Source organism: Triturus cristatus, chromosome 1_2 (genome assembly GCF_964204655.1).
Source record: "Triturus cristatus chromosome 1_2, aTriCri1.1, whole genome shotgun sequence".
Taxonomy (NCBI): Eukaryota; Metazoa; Chordata; class Amphibia; order Caudata; family Salamandridae; genus Triturus; species Triturus cristatus.
In genome coordinates, this window is record NC_140580.1 from 537,448,608 (window position 1) to 537,468,773 (window position 20,166).

Below are 20,166 nucleotides of genomic sequence, written 5' to 3' on the forward strand. Positions count from 1 at the left end.
TGAAGCAATTTTTTGATGTTCACTAGTTGTTACCCAAAAAGAAATTTAACTCACTTGAAATATCAGTACCTTAAAATGCTTTGATCCCTACAAAGATCGGTAATTCATCAATGATCTCAGTCGTGCTGTCCCACTCAGGTTCTGGTCAAATATTTCACGTTGCAATGGCAATTCATCACCAAATCCAAATTTCTAAATTCAAGTTTTAAAAAACATGTTGATAATGAGCATATTATCTTTAAAAAAAATTGTCTCCAGTGTTTTTTCCAACGACATTATCAATCCTCCCCAATCTCTCCAAATTAAAAATAATCCTGGGATATATATATATCTTCAATGTCTCCGTTACGTTTTAAAATGCTAACGAACCCACCTTTGAACTATGCATATGATTAAGAGGTGCTTCACCTCGAAACGCGTCATGTTGTTTTGCCTGGAATAAAGAATTTAGAAAGCACGTCGGTGTGGCCTGTTTCACGCTGTTGAAGGGTGCGCGTGTGTTCGTGTGCTTCGTGGCTCCCGCCCTGCCATAGCAAACTTGGTTTGGATTTTGAAAGAGAGAGCAGGGAAACCAAAATGCAAAACAAATTGCTTTTCCACACGGGGAGCTGCATTTTAGCAGCTCCCCATGTGGAAAAGCAATACCGGCTCCCAAGGGACGCAGGGAGCTGGCGGGACCGTGGGGGGATTGGGGACCCCCCACGGTCCCCAACGGAGAGGGCCAGCTCTGGGGGATGGGGTCCCCAGGGCTACAAGTGGCCCGGGAGGGGGGCCACGCGGCCCCCCTCCCCAAAATTTACGTTATAAAAAATTTATAAATAAAAAAACAAAGGCAGGCCCTGGGGGATTGGGCCCCGGGGCCATAAGTGGCCTGAGGAGGGGGGGCAACTCAGCCCCCCTCCAAAAAAATTATAATAAAAAAAAGGCCATGCCCCGGGGGATGGGGTCCGCGGGGCTGATGAAGGCCTTGGGAGGGGGGCCACGCGGCCCCCTTCAAAAAATTTTCATTAAAAAAATATATTAGGGGCAGACCCTGGGGGATGGGGCCCCCAGGGCCAATAAATTAGAAAAAGAAGGGGGGAAAAAAAAAAGACCACACCCCTTTTTACACCTCTCTGCAACGCAGCTCTGTGGTGCTTAACCCCTTCGCTGCCAGGCCTTTTCCCCCTCCTGTGCCACGCCCTTTTTTGGCTATTTGGGGTAGTGCACGCTTAGGCCCCTGTAACTTTTTGACCACATAAGGTATCCACGCCAAATTTGCGTCCTTTTCTTCCAACATCATGGGGATTCTGAAGGTACTCAGGGTTTGTGGATTCCCCTGGAGGGGTCACAGAAATTAGCCAAAATACAGCAAAATTTAGTTTTTTGGGGGGAAAATGGGAAAAACGGTCTGCAAATGAAAGCATCTGGGATTTTCCCTGCAAATGTTATCAAAAAAGGGTTTGTGGGACTGAAATCACCATTTTCCCAGCTTTTAGGGGATACTAGACTTTTGTCAGAAACCCAACGTTTTTTACACAGTTTTGGCATTTTTCTGGGACAGAGCCTATTTTTGCTATTTTTTGTGCTTTCAACCTCCTTCCAATTAATGGTAGAAATGGGTACAAAAGCAATAATGGATCCTGGAAAGCTATACATTCTAGAGAAGTAGACAAAATTCTGAATTCAGCAAGGGGTAATTTGTGTAGATCCAACAAGGTTTCTTTATAGAAACTAACAGTTAAATATAGGATAAATTGAAAATTTGTTGAAAAAAAAAGCCTTTTGTGTCAACGTTTTCACCTGTAACTTCTTCTAATTATGACAGCTGTTTGAACGCAATATACCGTTACATCCGCTGGATATTACTGGCTGTGGGGATATATAGGACTTGTAGGTTCACCAAGAACCCGACGAACACAGAGCCAAAAACTGAGCAGCAACTTGCAATGGTTTTTTATTATGTACCGGGTATATAGTAATTATTCTGTAAAAATGTGTACATGGAAAAATCGGTATGAAAGACACCTATGTATTTCTGAAATGGGAACAAAATATAGAGTTTAGAAACAGTAGATATTTGCACATTTCCGAAATTGGGAATACTCATACTAGCATGAGAATTATCAGTCAGTTTTTAGAATGACTTCTTTTTTACACAATGTCATTCATTTGGAAGGCAAAAATGCATCGAAAGTCAATAGGTAACAACAGTTCCTTTACAAATCTGAATTACCCTAAGTCTCCCGATAAAAATGGTACCTCACTTGTAGGGGTAGGCATAGTGCCCACGACAGGAAATGGCTCAAAACCCAACGTGAACACACCACATTTTCACAATGCAAAATTACCCTTTTTTAGCAAAGTGCCTAGCTGTAGTTTTTTAACCCTAGCTCTGCCGGCACCTAGTGAAACCTAGCAAACCTATACATTTTTGAAAACTAGACACCCAGGGAAATCCAGGATGGGGTGACTTGACTGCCTCCCACCAGGTTCTGTTACCCAGAATCCCTTGCAAACCTAAAAAAATGCCAAAAAAACCACTTTTTCCCCACATTTCTCTGGTGGAAAGTTCCGGAATCTGCGTGGATCCACAAATTTCCACCCACCCCGCGTTCCCCAAAGTCTTCCGAGAAAAATGGTACCTCACTTGTGTGGGTCAGCCTAGTGCCCGTGAGAGGAAACGGCGCAAAACGTAACGTGGACACGCCTCAATTTTGTAGCGAAAAATGACCCTTTTTTGGCAAAGTGCCTAGCTGTGGTTTTTGAACCATAGCTCTGCCGGCACCTAGGGAAACCTAGCAAACCTATACATTTTTTAAAACTAGACACCCAGGGGAATCCAGGATGGGGTGACTTGACTGCCTCCCACCAGGTTCTGTTACCCAGAATCCCTTGCAAACCAAAAAAATTGCCCAAAAAAACACATTTTCCCCACATTTCTCTGGTGGAAAGTTCTGGAATCTGCGTGGATCCACAAATTTCCACCCCCCCCCGCGTTCCCCAAAGTCTTCCGAGAAAGATGGTACCTCACTTGTGTGGGTCAGCCTAGTGCCCGCGACAGGAAACGGCGCAAAACGTAACGTGGACGCACCTCAATTTCGTAGCGAAAAATGACCCTTTTTTGGCAAAGTGCCTAGCTGTAGTTTTTGAACCATAGCTCTGCCGGCACCTAGGGAAACCTAGCAAACCTATACATTTTTGAAAACTAGACACCCAGGGGAATCCAGGATGGGGTGACTTGACTGCCTCCCACCAGGTTCTGTTACCCAGACTCCCTTGCAAACCTAAAATATTGCCAAAAAAAACACAGTTTCCCCATATTTCTGTGGTGGAAAGTTCTGGAATCTACTTGGATCCGCAAATTTCCACCCACCCAGTGTTCCCCAAAGTCTTCTGAGAGAAATGGTACCTCACTTGTGTGGGTCGGCCTAGTGCCCACGACAGGAAACGGCGCAAAACGCAACGTGGACACACCTCAATTTTGCTGTGAAAAATGACCCTTTTTTGGCAAAGTGCCTAGCTGTAGCTTTTGAACCATAGCTCTGCCGGCAGCAAGGGAAACCTAGCAAACCTGTACATTTTTGAAAACTAGATGGAAAGGGGAATCCAGGATGGGGTGACTTGACTTCCTCCCACCAGGTTCTGCTACCCAGAATCCCTTGCAAACCTAAAAAATTCCCAAAAAAAACACATTTTGCCCACATTTCTGTGGTTGAAAGTTCTGGAATCTGCGTCGATCCACAAATTTCCACCCACCCTGTGCTCCCAAAAGTCTTCCAAAAAAAATGGTACCTCACTTGTGTGGGTTGGCCTAGTGCCCGCGACAGGAAACGGCACAAAACACATCGTGGACACACCTCAATTTCGCAGTGAAAAATAAACCTTTTTTTGCAAAGTGCCTAGCTGTAGTTTTTGAACCCTAGCTCTGCCGGCACCTAGGAAAACCTACCAAACCCACACATTTCTGAAAACTAGACACCCGGGGGATTCCAGGGAGGTATGGCTTGCGTGGATCCCCCAACGTTTCCTTACCCAGAATGCCCTGCAAACCTCAAACTTAGCTGAAAAAATCACATTTTTCACACATTTTTGTGTGGGAAAGTTATGGCATCACGGGCTGATACAGATTTCCTACCACCCAGCGTTCCCCCGGGTCTCCCGAAAAAAACTGTGCCTCACTCGTGTGGGAGGCCCAAGTACCCGTGACAGGAAAGTGCCCAAAAAGTAATGAGGCGAAATGAAAATTGCCTACCCCAAAACGACCTGGTTTTGCAAGGGGGGTCACCTGGGTTTTTGGCCCGGTGCCCGGCGGCCACCTAGGGGAACCTACCAAACCCACACATTTCTGAAAACTAGACACCTGGAGGATTCCAGGGAGGTATGGCTTGCGTGGATCCCCCAACGTTTCCTTACCCAGAATGCCCTGCAAACCTCAAATTTAGCTGAAAAAATCACCTTTTCACACATTTTTGTGTGGGAAAGTTGTGGCATCACCGGGCTGACACAAATTTCCTACCACCCAGCGTTCCCCCGGGTCTCCCGATAAAAACGGTGTCTTACTCATGTGGGAGGCCCAAGTACCCTCGACAGGCAAGGGCCCAAAACGTATTGAGGCGACATGAAAATTGCCTACCTCAAAACGACCTGGTTTTGCAAGGGGGGTCACCTGGGTTTTTGGCCCGGTGCTCGGCGGCCACCTAGGGGAACCTACCAAACCCACACATTTCTGTAAACTAGACACCCGGGGGATTCTAGGGAGGTATGGCTTGCGTGGATCCCCCAACGTTTCCTTACCCAAAATGCCCTGCAAACCTCAAATTTAGCTGAAAAATTCACCTTTTTCACACATTTTTGTGTGGGAAAGTTGTGGCATCACCGGGCTGACACAAATTCCCTACCACCCAGCGTTCCCCCGGGTCTCCCGATAAAAACTGTGCCTCACTCGTGTGGGAGGCCCAAGTACCCGCGACAGGCAAGGGCCCACAACGTAGTGAGGCGACCTGAAAATTGCCTATCTCAAAACGACCTGGTTTTGCAAGGGGGGTCACTTGGGTTTTTGGCCTAGTGCTTTGCGGCCACCTAGGGAAACCTACCAAACCCACACATTTCTGAAAACTAGACACCCGGGGGATTCCAGGGAGGTATGGCTTGCATGGATCCCCCAACGTTTCCCTACCCAGAATGCCCTGCAAACCTCAAATTTAGCTGAAAGAATCACCTTTTTCACACATTTTTGTGTGAAAAAGTTGTGGCATCACCGGGCTGACACAAATTTCCTACCACCCAGCGTTCCCCCGGGTCTCCCGATAAAAACGGTGCCTCACTCGTGTGGGAGGCCCAAGTACCCGCGACAGGCAAGGGCCCAAAACGTATTGAGGCGACACGAAAATTGCCTACCTCAAAACGACCTGGTTTTGCAAGGGGGGTCACTTGGGTTTTTGGCCCGGTGCTCGGCGGCCACCTAGGGAAACCTACCAAACTCACACATTTCTGAAAACTAGACACCCGGGGGATTCCAGAGAGGTATGGCTTGCGTGGATCCCCCAACATTATCTTACCCAGAATGCCCTGCAAACCTCAAATTTAGCTGAAAAAGTCACCTTTTTCACACATTTTTGTGTGGGAAAGTTGTGGCATCACTGGGCTGACACAAATTTCCTACCACCCAGCGTTCCCCCGGGTCTCCCGATAAAAACGGTGCCTCACTCGTGTGGGAGGCCCAAGTACCCGCGACAGGCAAGGTAAGGAAACGTTGGGGGATCCACGCAAGCCATACCATTGGAAAGGAGAGATTCTCCCCTTTCCAACAATACCTCTCCCGTCTTTCTACGTGCTCAGGGGGCTGAGATAGCCCCCTGAGCACGTAGAAAGGGAAACTGAAATGAGCCTCTTGGCTCATTTCAGTTTCAGTGTTATGACGTCGGCGCGACGTGCGCGCCGATCGTCAGTACACTGAAAGCAGGGGGGGGGGCCTTGGGAGCTGGGGAAGCTCTTCTCCAGCTCCCGAGGCTTTTTTTAGCGTAAGGGAATCCCTCTGGTGCCTGCACCAGAGGGATTCCCCAGGGAATGCCTCATGACGAGCTGGACTCGTCATGGGCACAGCACGACTGTGCTCCATGACGAGTCCAGCTCGTCATGGGCACAGAAGGGGTTAATGGAGGTAGCTGGTTGGCTAGTTGCACCCCAGGGACCCTCAGGTTTCAAGGGGAGTTAATCTCCCAACTTAAAACGCGCCACGGGGCACTTTTGCACAGTGGTGAAGGGAGGGAGAGGGGCCTGAGGTGACATGTGTGCAAACACTCCCTGTGGCGTGTTTTAAGTTGAGGAATTAATACCTCTTCAATCCTGAGGGTCCTTGGGGGCCAAATAGCCCACCAGGTACCTCCAGTAAGCGCCACGGAGCTGCGTTGTAGATTGTTGTAAAAAGGGGCATGGCCTCTGAACACCTCTCTGCAACGCAGCTCTCTGGCGCATACTGGAGGTACCTGGTGGGCTAATTGGCCCCCAGGGACACTCAGGATTGAGGAGGAATTAATTCTTCAACTTAAAACGCGCCACAGAGCGTCTTTGCAGACATGTCACCTCAGGCCACGCCCCCTTCCTTCACCATTGTGCGAACGCGCCCCGATGCGAGTTGTAAGTTGGGGAATTAATTCTCTTTCAATACTGAGGGTCCCTGAGGGCCAACTAGCCCAACAGGTATATCCAGTATGCGCCAGGGAGCTGCGTTGCAGACAGGTGTTCAGAGGCCACGCCCCTTTTGACACCTCTCTGCAATGCAGCTCTATGGTGCTTACTAGAGGTACCTAGTGGGCTAGTTTGAGGCTAGGGACCCTTAGGATTCAAGGGGACTTAATCTCCCAACTTAAAACCACAGGGCCTGTTTACACAGTGGGGAAGTGAGGGGACGGGGCCTGAGGTGACGTGTGTGCAAACACGCCCTATGGCCCATTTTAAGTCGGGGAAATAAATCCCCTTCAATCCTGAGGGCCCATGGGAGCCAACTAGTCCACCAGGTGCTTCCAGTAAGCGCCACTGCGCTGCGTTGCAGAGAGGTGGTCCAGGCCGTGCCACTTTTTACACCTCTCTGCAACGCAGCTCTGTGGCGCTAACTGGAGATACCTGGTGGATGAGTTGTACCCAAGGGACACTCAGGATTCAAGGGGACTTTATCCCCCAAATTAAAACGGCCAAAGGGCGTGTTTGCACACATCAGCTCAGCCCCCCCTCCCTTCACCAGTGTGCAAATGTGCCCTGTGGCGTGTTTTAAGAGGTAGTTTTAATCCCCCTGCCCTATTATATACTAGGGGCTTACAGAGGAGGTCATGCTAATAACAGGGGTACCCCAACGCATAGTGTTCCCTAGTGTATGTAGGTGTTTTAACTGTATTCTAAGTGTTTTTTAGCCTAGCACTGGCTCTAGGACTGGTTAGTCAGAGTCAGTTACCACCAGTACCTATCTGAAAAAGTTGAGGGTACAGGATGATTTTGCAACAAGCCCTCTTTCTGCTCCTCTGTTTGTTCTTTCTGCATGTCTTCCTTCTTCCTGCACTTTTCTTCGTCTTTGAGGACTGCTGAAAGGTTTGTTACATACAAATTTGTCCTATACACGGATACCCTTTCTATTACTTTTCAAATGATTGGATAGTCATTGCTTTTCCGGTATTGAACCAAGCCTTGGGAATGCGATAACTAGGCAGTGCATAGAGGTGCATGGAGACCAGAAATGCAAAGTGGTGCATGAGATTTACTTTCCAGAGTAAAGCTTGCATTGCACTAGAAAGATGTCCTTTTCTTAGCACAAAAAAAAACAGTTTGCGCTGCTTTGAATCACTTTGCATCAAGTGGGTGTTACTGGGCAGATCAGTGCAAACATACATAGGTTTTGACATGAAGCCCAGTCTTCTAGGTTTGCCAGACTGGGCTGTGTGTCAAAAGCATATGCCTACTTGAAGCAGGCTTAGACAAGGGGAAATATGTTCTTTCTTTAAAAAAAAAAAAGATACATTTGATGTTTTTTGCACTGCACTGCACAGCACATATGCAATGCATGGAATCTTTCTCAGTTTGTCCATGGATAGGAAGTTGCACTGGAAGGGTATGCTTCAAGTACAAATGTCATGCTAGACAGTGCACACTGACCTCTAAACCATGATGCGAGGGAACAAATCATGCAAGGCAGGCTTGTTAGAGCAGCAACGCAGGGGATGACAACATCAGGCTGATCTTAGTAGATATAGCTCTGCGCTTTGGTGTCCACTTTGTGGAATTAACAAAATTTGGTTGCTGTGCTGCATTGCATGAAAAATTAGTAAATCTGGGGCGAGATGTTTTAGTAATTTCATGGTTTCAAAATGCTTGCAGCAGGTTGAAAATTAATTATCTCTTTCTTTGTTTATAAACAACAATTATAAAGTCTTAATTTTCAATAATATATTTATGCACACTTGAAAGCATAAATGTACTATAATTTTGGCTTTCTATAGATACACGCTTAATTAGCTTAGTTCACATTCCCAGGCAACCATTTCTAAATCAGGGGTGTAACGCAAGCCCCCGCAGCCTCCGCAGTGTGTGGGGGGGCAGCTTGGAGGGGCCCCTCATCCATCTCTAAACCTGTGTAAAAAAGCATGCACAGCAATCGAAGAACAGCCTCAGCCTGTTAGTCTGCATCCTGGCTGCTTCCAGCCTAGGGTAGTTCATGAAGAGTGAGCACAAAGGATAGGCAACAATGTTGACAAATAATTGTTGCAAACCGAGAGGCATTCCGAGCTCTGTGTCTTTGTCACTTAGCACGTGAGCAGAGAGGAAAATTCATTAGAGGTAGAGAGGGACGGGACGGAGTCAATGTTGTCCTGCCGTTAATATTACTCGGTGTCGGTCCACTTCTCTGTGGGCAGTGATGTAACCTGTGCTAAAACATGCGGTAATATGCATGTGGTATTACAATGTTTAATGCTCTTTTAGCTCTATACTTGTGAATGTTTAAATGTAGGGGTATCACTGTATTCTTTCAATATATTGCACCAGATTCAAACTGAGGGATGTCATGGGGCACTAGTATAATCAATCTTGAAAGGATGAAGCCAGTCCTGACAGAATACACACCTGGCCTTCGGGTTACAGTTACAAACTGGGATGGATTAAGGCCCAACTTATTTCCAACACCACACGAGGCAAAAATAACTTCTTGAGCACTCCTGGTGACTCGAGCAGTGCAGGAGCTGCAGGAGAGAGCACAGACCCATGCCTCCTGGAATGAAACTTGACACTCTCACAGCCCAGGCCAGGGGTGTATCACAGGCTCCAGCAGCCCTTGCGGCCCAGGATGGCCCTAAAGCCTTCAAGGGGTCACCCAACATTTCATGGGGGACCCCTTTCAGCCCAGGGCCAATGAATATCTGTGAGACGTGGGAGACCCAGGGGCCTCTCGAAACATCAGTAGTAATCAATTTTTTCCAATTTTATTTGAGAAAGGTGATTGCCGCTGATCTTGTGATCCTATGCATAGTACTAGACACTGCACCATAATTAAGTTACTAATACTGCTATGGTAGCAAATAAGAAGATTCCAGAACAGAAAAGTTCAGACATTTCTCATTCAAGCTTTCCAGTAAGTTTGTTTTTCCACCAACAGTCTCTCGCCAAAAGAATTGATAGGAAAATCATTCATGAGAGCACAGTTAGCTTGCCTGTTGATCATTGATGGCTTAGAGCCAGAGAAATGACTTCTCTCACCAATGCTCTAGTTCTAAGCGAGCTCATCCTTGTGACTCTCAGACATCACGCAATCTTAAATTGCAACATTTTGAATTAAAAGTCTACAGGAAATCTGGCTGCGTTGTACCACATTTGCTTACTGTACATATAACATGCTGTTTAGTTTTCAATATCTAATGATGAGGACAACATGACAGGAGTAGAAGTAAGAGAGGAGATTGTGTAGTGGTACCTCCAGGTAGCAACACAAGATAGTAGCAAACTGGGGAGTTTCCTAGTGAATAAATTGGATGAGAAGCTGTGAGATTCTTCCAGGATATTTTCAGTTAGATCCACATGGACATGAAAATGTGGTGGGCCAATTGTTACATGAGAAAAAACTCAAAACACAAAATACTTCTATGTTGTTGGGTCTATATACCTTAAGTTCTGAATTTGTGGTGTAATGTTGTGCAAAACTCCTGTTTAAAGAGATATCTTAGAGAAGACAAGAACAGAATTTGTCACACAGAGGGAACCACAAATATTGATTTCGGATGACCGAATAGGAGATGATGGGCTCTGGTGTGAATATGAAAAACATTGGAAGCAACCAACACTAGATTGGTGAAGTAAACAGAGTCTAGTTCACACCCAAAAGTTACTCACACCAATGTCGGGGAGAAGAGATTGGGCGTGTGGCAATTTACCAGTGACCCAGTAGGGGCAGTGCTTAAAATATACCTGTACAAGACAATTGGTATTAATCTTACTGTCAAAATGCACATGAGAATGATGAACCTCCTATTGTGTGAGAGCGAGGTGCACGACAGCCATGGAAGGATAGATGAATGGATGGAGGGGGAGGTGTACTGTGCTCAAATCAGTAATTTCTAAACTCAGATTTTCCAATGCATTATGGCAACATGCACGGAGTAGGTGGACAAATTTGCTTTTATGTGCTTTTCAAGTGCTGCATACAATGGCAAGATCATGCACTGGATGAACGCATGTGCATATCTCCTGAACCCCACTGCTGTTGGCCATTTTTCAAGCAATTGAAGTGCTGCTGTTAGGGAGCAGCAGCAGAATGCACCTCGATCCCCGAGGCCAACTTTCTAATTCTTTCACTCTGGAATGTAGGACCTACCAAGTTTGGTTCTCAACACCCCAACTTGTCAGTCATGATCCCCAACTTCTCAGTCATTATAAAAATTGATCACCAATTCACTTAAGGACCTTGAAGCGTCACAAATTTGATAGAGAACACTTATGGTTCATATTTTGTTAGACAAGCTGTCTTGCTGGACAGGTCAATGAAAGCCCTGCAGGGCAATCTAGCAACACTTAAGCTGTTTTGTGAACAAAATCGCCTGGAAATAACTCTCCAAAATCTTGGAAATGGCCACAGTGGCAAGAAACAACCATGGCCTTTTTTTTGAGGTGGCGAACAGCTTGAGTTGGCCAGTGGGTACTATTACTAGGGTTACATTAAATCTCGAAGACCCCTGGGGCAACAGGTCTTGAAGCAGGAATGGTTTATGTGTAAATCAGCAGGTGGAACCTTTTATTTAATGATGAGTTAAGTGATTCACCTGTAAAAGATGTATTGGATGTTCACCAGCATCATAGAGAAATAATGACTGCTTATGTGGTTGTTTGATGATCTTTTGGTACTGCCATATCCTTGGAGGTAAACACAAGGAGATGATAGACGGAGCACTGAAACGTTTCAGACACTCACCCCCAGTCACAGATCTGGGTTGAATCTATCATCATTCTTTAGCTCACTTCGCCACGTCAGTTCAGACCCAGTTATGCAAATCAGTCTTGAATCTGTGCCTCATGGGAATAGTCCAGCGGACATGCCAAGCCAGGTCTTCCATGAACTGAAAAAAAGCATCCTGAGACCAGTTTCTGGGTAACACCCTTCATTAGCCAGGCTAGCTTGAATCCAGTGGAAAAGTGAGCAAGGGACCCACATCAGGGCATACCCTACCAACTCAGGGCAAACAAAGCAAACACAAGGAGATGATGGATGGAGCACTGAAACTTTTCAGATACTCACACCCAGTCACAGATCTGGGTTGAATCCATCATCATTCTTTAGCTCACTTCGCCACCTCAGTTCAGACCCAGTTAAGCATATCAGTCTTGAACCTGTGCCTCATGGGAACAGCCAGTTGGCAGAGTATGCCCAGATGTGGGTCCCTTGCTTACTTAGCCACTAGATTCAAGCTAGCCTGGCTGATGAGGGCTGTTAGCCCAAACAGAGGAATTTAGAGCCCAGTGATAAATTAAGCACTAATAACTTAAATACTGGGTATCAGGTAGAGTAAAAATGTGGAGTAGCACATGCAAACAGTTTTTGCTTCTTTCTGGTTTAATTCAATTGCTATTTTTAAGAAGAATTGCCTAAATCCTTGAGTGCAGGCAATAAAAAAATATTTTACATATCTTGCTGAAAACTAACCCTGTTGCAAAGTGATATGTTGGAGTCACACACTTTTTTTTACAAGGTTTAAGAGAAGAGTACCACTGATCTCCACATCTTAATAAAGAAGTACGTGTATACTGTTATTGCCACTGTAGGAGTGGATTTCTACTCACTTAAATCGGGAAGGTGTTACCATTCCCATTGGTGTTAAAGACAGCTCGAACATTTTACAGCTTATTCATTAAATTAATTAAAAAAAATTAAAAAACAGAATAATCAATATGTCACACCTATGTGGTGTGCATTACAAAAACATTCTCTCTAGGCACTAGTCTGAAGTACTTGAAAAAGAGTACCGAGTAGAAAAACAATATGCTACAAGGGAGCTATTAAAAAAATAATTAAAAAACAAAATAAAATGTTGTAAATGTATGTTTAAGGCTGCATGTACGTTTATATACCTACCAGTAATTCTCAAAGTGATTCCTAGCAAGCTTATGTGCATTTATAAGTGCAGAGATCTCCATCTCGAGTGAGGAGAAATCCACATACATGCACAGCTGGAAATATTGGTAATTTCTAAACATTTTCTAAATCTGTATCCACACACAGACATGGTTCTCCTGCTGCTGAATAATTGGTCTCGAAGTGCGACCATGCTATACAAATACAGGTGAAGGTTGTTCTGTTAACTTAATTCTTAAGTGCAATGTTCTTTCTTATTTCTTAATTTCTTTTTAGATTTTAGAGGTAGTGCAAAAGTACAGATCAATACAATAGCAAAGCCATTCAGGGAGTTCCAAATCGAAAACAGCCTACGATGATAGGAAATAAGATAGGACATGGTATGGCAGGGAAGGCATTAGATAGTACATATCCCCTCGAATATGAGAACACATGCCATTACAACGCGGTCATTACAACGACCTTATTGTTACATCGCATACCTTTACAATGCAAGTCGGAACAACGACTTGCTACAGGGGGGTGCTGGAGTTGGAATAGTATAATTTACTATTCCAACTCCAGTCTGTGCAACAGTAGGGAAGGTGTTGGATTTTAAATCCAACACCTTCTGCCCCGTACAGCAAGTTGATGTTCCAACCTGCGTTGTAAAGGTATGTGACAATGCGGTCGTTGTAACGATCGTGTTGTAATGGCATGCGTTATCTCGCATGTGTGGTAAATGATGTTTACCATCCCCTCTCATCTGTCCGGTATGGAGAACAAATACGTTTCTGAAATCTCGTATTATTTGGTAATCGTAAAAGCATCTATTAAACACTTCTCTGCTAGAGGCTATAAAAGATCCCAGTAATCTTGGAAATATTATAACTTGCTATGATATACAATTATCCATGGGTAGCTAACAATGTGCATGATGATGAAATAGCATGTGGATGAAGCGATTGCCAGTAACTGAGACATTTGAAAGCATTACAACCATCCCTCTTTGTGTTTCAATTTCATGTTTGATGTTGTGAGCAGGTCATGGCTTTTTAATCCAGAGGCCTTGGCATGTTGGACAACCTGGGCCTAAATATATAATGGTAAAAAGGCAAGATGATGACTAGGATCCTGGAGAGGCTGGAGGTATCACACATGACAGGGGGCCACTTATCAGCCACAGAAAGCATCCTGCTGTGGACAGAGCATAAAGTTGCTTGATACTTGACAGAGTTAACTAAACCACTACTAAAACAAATGTTTCTAGCATCACAGGACCATCAAATATGCAAAGTACATTTATCACAAAGCGGTTCTGCTTTGCGTAGTGCTCCCATACTGACTTCTTTCATATTTTCACCTTAACTATGGATCTGTACCCCAAATGACAACCCCAAATCAAAAATAGAAATGGGTTTTGATGATTAAAGGTTATTTTGGTGAGTTTACATAATTATAAAGGAGTTTAGGTAGCTCTCTAGGATGGTTTTATAGTGTTACCCCTTTACCTCTAAAAGAACTTAAGTCTGAAGTTAGGTTGAGTGATCCTGTGTGACTCTGATAATACTCAGGCTCAGGATATAGGTAATACTCGGGGTATGGGATGGAGTTAGCTAAGGGTCTTATTACGACTTTGGCCATCCTACTGTGGCACAACCACCGTTCCATCCTCAGGCGAACCGCCAAGGCCGTGGTGGCCCTGCCTGCCATATTGAGAGTTGAATCCAGGACAGGAGGGCGGTGCTGCAGTGATCTCACAGCGACGGTAGTGACAGGCCCGTTGAAGAGCCTTCACGGCAGACTGCTGCCACAACAACGCCTGCAGCACATTCCTCCACTGTGTGGCACGCATACCACACCGTGCAGGAATGGGTGGTCAGAGACCTGCTCTGTTCCCCAGCAGCTCAGCTGTTGTGCCGCAGCCTGTGGCCCCGCTCACCTCTCTGGTAGGTGTTCGAGACCCTCCTCCACCCGCAGACTCCTGCCTGTACCTCATCCCAGTGGGAGAGCCTTGCTCATCTGCTGATTCCACTGCTGTCTTTATTGTGTTGTGCCCGTCTTCTGTCTTTTTTGCACCCGTTTTCTGTCTCCTTGCAACTGTGCCTGTTTTTTCTGTCTTTCTGTTATTGTGTCTCTGTTAGTTCCTTATTTGTTATTTGTCACTGTTATTAGTTTTTTCTTGACTTTCTGCACATTCCCTTCCTGCCGCTGCTGCCCCGCGGACCCTTTTCCCTGCTGCTTTCCTGCTCCCGCCTCCCAACTGCGCTTCCATCCCCCTTCCCTATTTAATGGCAGCTGCTATGCAGCTGCACCGCTAGCACGCTAAAGGCAAGCCCGTCTGCACCCATCCGCGACCAGAGCCAGGAACCCTGGTTCACTGGCCTCCCACTGCTACGACGCAGCTGACCTCCTCGCACTCAGCCCCGGAAGGAACATCAACTGCCAGCTAGCCGCGCTGAGCACCACCCACGGCCAACTCTCCTGCTGCCACAGCAGACACTCCTTCACCATTCTCCGCACCCTAATACCGCCGCCTTCACCAGAGGCCAGCACCACCAAAGCCCTGAAGTGCATCCTCTTCAACGTGTGCTCACTGCACAGACATGCCACAGAGATCTGGGACCTCCTTGACACCCTTGTCCCTGACGTCACCTTCTTCACGGAAACCTGGACCAATGCCTCCTCTGCCCCCGACTTCACCACCACCATTCCTGATGGATACAAGATTCAGAGGAAGGCCCGCCCAGGAGGATGACTCGCCATCACACACAAGAGGTCCCTCTGACTCTCCACTTCCAGCATGAGCACCTCCCCTTCCACCACTGAACACCTTCACTTCCAGATCCAGACCAGCCACTGAACCACGATTTACGACACCCTTGTCTACAGAGCCCCCGGGCCCCGTGATTCGTTCACCACCACCATTGCTGACCTCATCCAACCTCAGGCCATCGCCTCATTGGACTACCTACTCATCGGAGACGTGAATTTGCACCTCCCGCCAAACCCACAAGGCAGGACACACCCTCAACCCCATCTCTACAGGAGGGAACAACATCCGCTTCAGCCACACCACAGAGCCTCTCTGGACAGACCATCACTGCGTACACTTCTCTTTCAACACCACCACTGCTCACAAACCCACTCCATGCCCACTATGAAGGAATTGGAGCAAGGTCACAGAGGAGCACCTCGACTCCGCCCTCATCCTTGACCGCCCCGCCGCCTCGACTGATGCGAACGCCGCTGCCAAGAATCTACACCGATGGCTCACCATCTGCGCAGACAAGCTCACATCCCTCCGCAACTCCAACAGCCAACGCCCCTTGAAGGCTACCTGGTTCACCACCAACCTCCAAGAAATACAGACGCATCTGCAGACGGCTTGAAAAACGATGGAGAAACAGCAAAAGCTCAGAACACCAGAACACCTACAAGAATGCCATGACAGAATACCACCAACTGATATGATCCATGAAAAGGACCTTCATCCGTGACAAAATCCTCACCAACTCCAGCAAGGCAAAGGAGCTTTTCAGCATGAGCCAGCAAATCCCCAACCCCCCCCCCCCCCCCCAGGCGAAGCCACGGATGTCACATCCTCCCAGGATCTCTGCAACACAATTGTCACCTACTTCCACCTGAAAATTAAGGCCCACTATGACAACTTCAGCTAACAGACTCCGGAAACCTCCCTTCCAACCAGCGACGACTGCCAGCCCACCATCCCCACCTGGACCCTGGTCACCACCGAAGAGTCCACCATGATCATGAGGAGCACCCACTCAGGAGCCCCCACAGATCCCTGCAAGCCACACATCTTCCACAGAGCCGCCGTCACCATAGCACCCGTGCTTCATCACACCATCAACACCACCTTTGAATCCGGGACCTTACCTGATGACTGGAAACGTGCAAACATCAAGCCCCTCCTAAAGAACCCCTCGGCAGACCAGATGGACCTGAAAAACTACAGAGGCATCTCTCTCCTTCCTTTTGCAGCCAAAGTCACAGAGAAGATCGTCAACGCCCAACTGACACACTTCATCGAGGAAAACGCCATCCTCGACTCCTCCAAATTCGGATTCCGCAGCAATCACAGCACCGAGACCTCCCTATTTGCTGCCACAGATGACATCCGCACGCTCCAGGACCAAGGCCACACTGCAGCACTCATCCTGCTAGACTTCCCAGCAGCTTTCGACACCGTATCCCACCGCACTCTCACAGTCAGACTCCACGACGCCGGCATACAGGGAACCACACTTGACTGGATCTGCTCCTTCCTCACCTTTCCTCTCCGAACCCACTGAGATCAACTGCAGAGTTCCCCAAGGATCCCTGCTCAGACCCATGCTCTTCAACATCTACATGGCCCGCCTCGCTGCAATTGTCAGACAGCATGGGCTCAGCATAGTATCATATGCCGATGGCACCTAGTTCATCCTCTCACTCATGAAGAACCCAGAAGACACCAGACTAAGCTTTCAGGAAGGAGTGAAAGACATTGCAGCTTGGATGAGCAGCAGCTGTCTGAAGGTCAACTCTGAGAATACAGAAGTCCTCGTCCTTGGACCCACCCCCTCAGCCTGGGACAATACTTGAGGGCCCACCGCCCTCAGCAAGCCCCCCTCCCCCATGGACCATGCCCGGAACCTCAGCATCATACTCTACTCCTTCCTGTCCATGACCCGCCAGATCAACCCAGTCCCCTCCTTCTGCTTCCACACCCTCCGCATCCTCTGGAAGATTTTCAAGTGGATCCCCCCAAAGCCGGAAAGACCATCACCCATGCACTCATAACCAGCAGACTGCACTACAGGAACGCCCTCTACGCTGGAATCAACAATTCTCTGCTACGCAAGCTCCAGATCATCCAGAGCACTGCAGCCAGACTACTCCTTGGCAATCCTCAACATGAACACATCACCCAACACCTGCAAGACCTCAACTGGCTCCCCATCGAGAGAAGAGTAACTTTCAAGCTGTTCACCCACGCATACAAATCTCTCCACAACACCGGACACAAATACCTTAACAAAAGAGTCTCCTTCCACATACCCAAAAGAAACCTCCGCACCACAAACCTCGCCCTAGCAGAAACCCCATGCATATGCAGAGCCAGAGTGGGTGGAAGAGCCTTCTACTACTTCGCAGCCAAGGCCTGGAACTAGCTCCCAGTCAACATCAGACGCTCCCCCACTCTGCACACTTTCAGGAAAAGCCTCAAGACCTGGCTTTTTGGCTATCTCAGAGCTGCCCCCTGCCCCCCAGTGCCTTGAGCCCTCACGGGTGAGTAGCGTGCTTCACAATTTCCTGATTGATTGATTGATTGGAACAACATGTGCCTCCCCTGCATGCACCCCCAGGCTCAGATCCAGCAGGGGGCCCTGTTAGGCCCCCTTAGTTGCCTCTCTACCAGACTTTTCATAAAACGCACACCGCCATGAAAAGGGAGGTGAAAAGGCAACTCAGAAAATACTCAGCAGTGCCAGTGGTGTAGTTCAGAACCCAAAATCTCCTCCTGCTTCCACGGACGGAATGATTTCACAGTCACACGCACATACACACATCACACGCTGGTGGGGCCCATAACACCAACATTCATTCTCATCAGTCTATCCGTGCCTACAGGGGAGAGAGGGAGATCTTCAATTTCTCTTCCGAACTACAGCTTTATTCCCTTGGATGGAGGAGACCACATCTATTTAATTTTATCCTAACAATTCCTCCATCCGGAGGCCACTGGATCATTTAGTTGACTAGTGTTTTGATGATAAACACTTCAATTCATTATGCTAATAAAATATACATTTCAAGAAATAACCACCCGACACAGTTCTTCAAACAATCAATTTCTTTATCTAATTAAAGTTCAGGTTAACTCCTAATAAATGCAATATTATCTTTTGTCATAATTACCTATTCTGGCTAATTGTCGTTCTCTAAGTCAGAATCGGGTCCTCAGCAAATCATCAAAGAGTCTAACGTCCCGTCCTCTGCTGTCAGCGTTGTGAATAGCATCGATCAGGGCGCGTCTCAAGATCGTAGGGTGGTAACCTAATTTCTCTCTCTGGACTACTAATATTTATACTGAAAATTTACATGTAAAGGAAACATTTAATAATTTCTAGTCATTTCATTGGCTGAATTCAGCCCCATCCCAAGATTTTAAGCAACATTTTAATGTTCACATTCGGATGATGTATTAAACTAGGCGTATGGGAAAATCGTTCCGAGGTCAGGAATGTATCAGTCTATTGTGGAAAAGGTGGCTTTTGGTTCCAAACTAGCAACATTTTCATCCGTGTTCAAGGACATTGGCATCTCGCCCAGAGTAGTCTTCATGGACCTGGTACAGGGGTTCAAGGAAAGGTTGCTACGTGGTCAGTGCAGACGCCTTCCTCTGCTGTCAATTGCATGAAGTCATGTACTTTAGTGTGGATTCAGATGGCGGCCATCTTTTAGCAGGCCGAAATAGTCAACTTAAGGTAAAGAAACACAAAACGTAATTAATACATGGAAATGAATAAAACAATGTTATTCCCTTGCTAATACCCTTATGTGTATGCATTTATCTAGCCATATGCGACAATTAAAGCCGCTAAATGCAGGTTTATTTAGGCGCAAATCACATAAACATTGCTTAAACTAAACATATAATTTTTAATATGCATACAATCTTAGTTCACCTATTAATTTAGCCATGCAAGTGCATTCCCACGTATGTTTTCTTGATTAATAAGGTTGATTAGTTCATCACAGCACACTGTTTAATCATTAAATTTATCGTTTAGTCATTTTAATATAAACATATATAAATGGATTGGGTATACCAAATACTTTTATTTTACCCGCTCCAGCACCAGCAGCGGCACCCCCAGCATATTCAGACTGGTTGTAGACTGCCGCATTGCCTGGATCCTTGATCCTGGCAGAGCCAGAGTTCTCGTGGTGAAACCTTGCAATAATAATCTGGTAATGTTTAGTCAAAATATCAAAGGCGGTCCAATAGCCGGTAAAGGTTCATTTTCAGTAACGCACTCAAAGATCACAGATATAATAGCAATGCAACAAGCACAGGCTCTAAATGAGAATAGATCAAAACCCGTTCCTTGTGAATAGTGCCCTTGTCAGGTCTTCAACTACCCCAATAAGCAATACGAATAACACGGGAGTCTGTAAAGAAAAAAAGTTGCTGCTGTAACCCATTACCAACTTCCCACTACCAGGAGAAGCCAACATTAGACACTCGTGTCAATAGACCTTGTCTTGGCACCCATGCCAAACAGAAGCGTAACAGCAAGGAAATGACCAGAGAAAACAAACACACAGCATCAATAAAACCCCCGGAGGGACTACTATGGAAACAAGTATGCTATGCTAGACAAACACATATAATACATCCATATCTACACCTACCTCAATATTTTAAACCCTATTATATCAATCAAAAGAAGCATTCACCATTCTAAACAGAGGAAATATATCTCAGATCTAGCCATGATCACAAACGCATTAAACGTTGCTTTTGTCCCTTCTTTAGATTTAAAAAAACGAAAAAGCGCAAAATTGCCACTAGTATTAAAAGGACACACAGA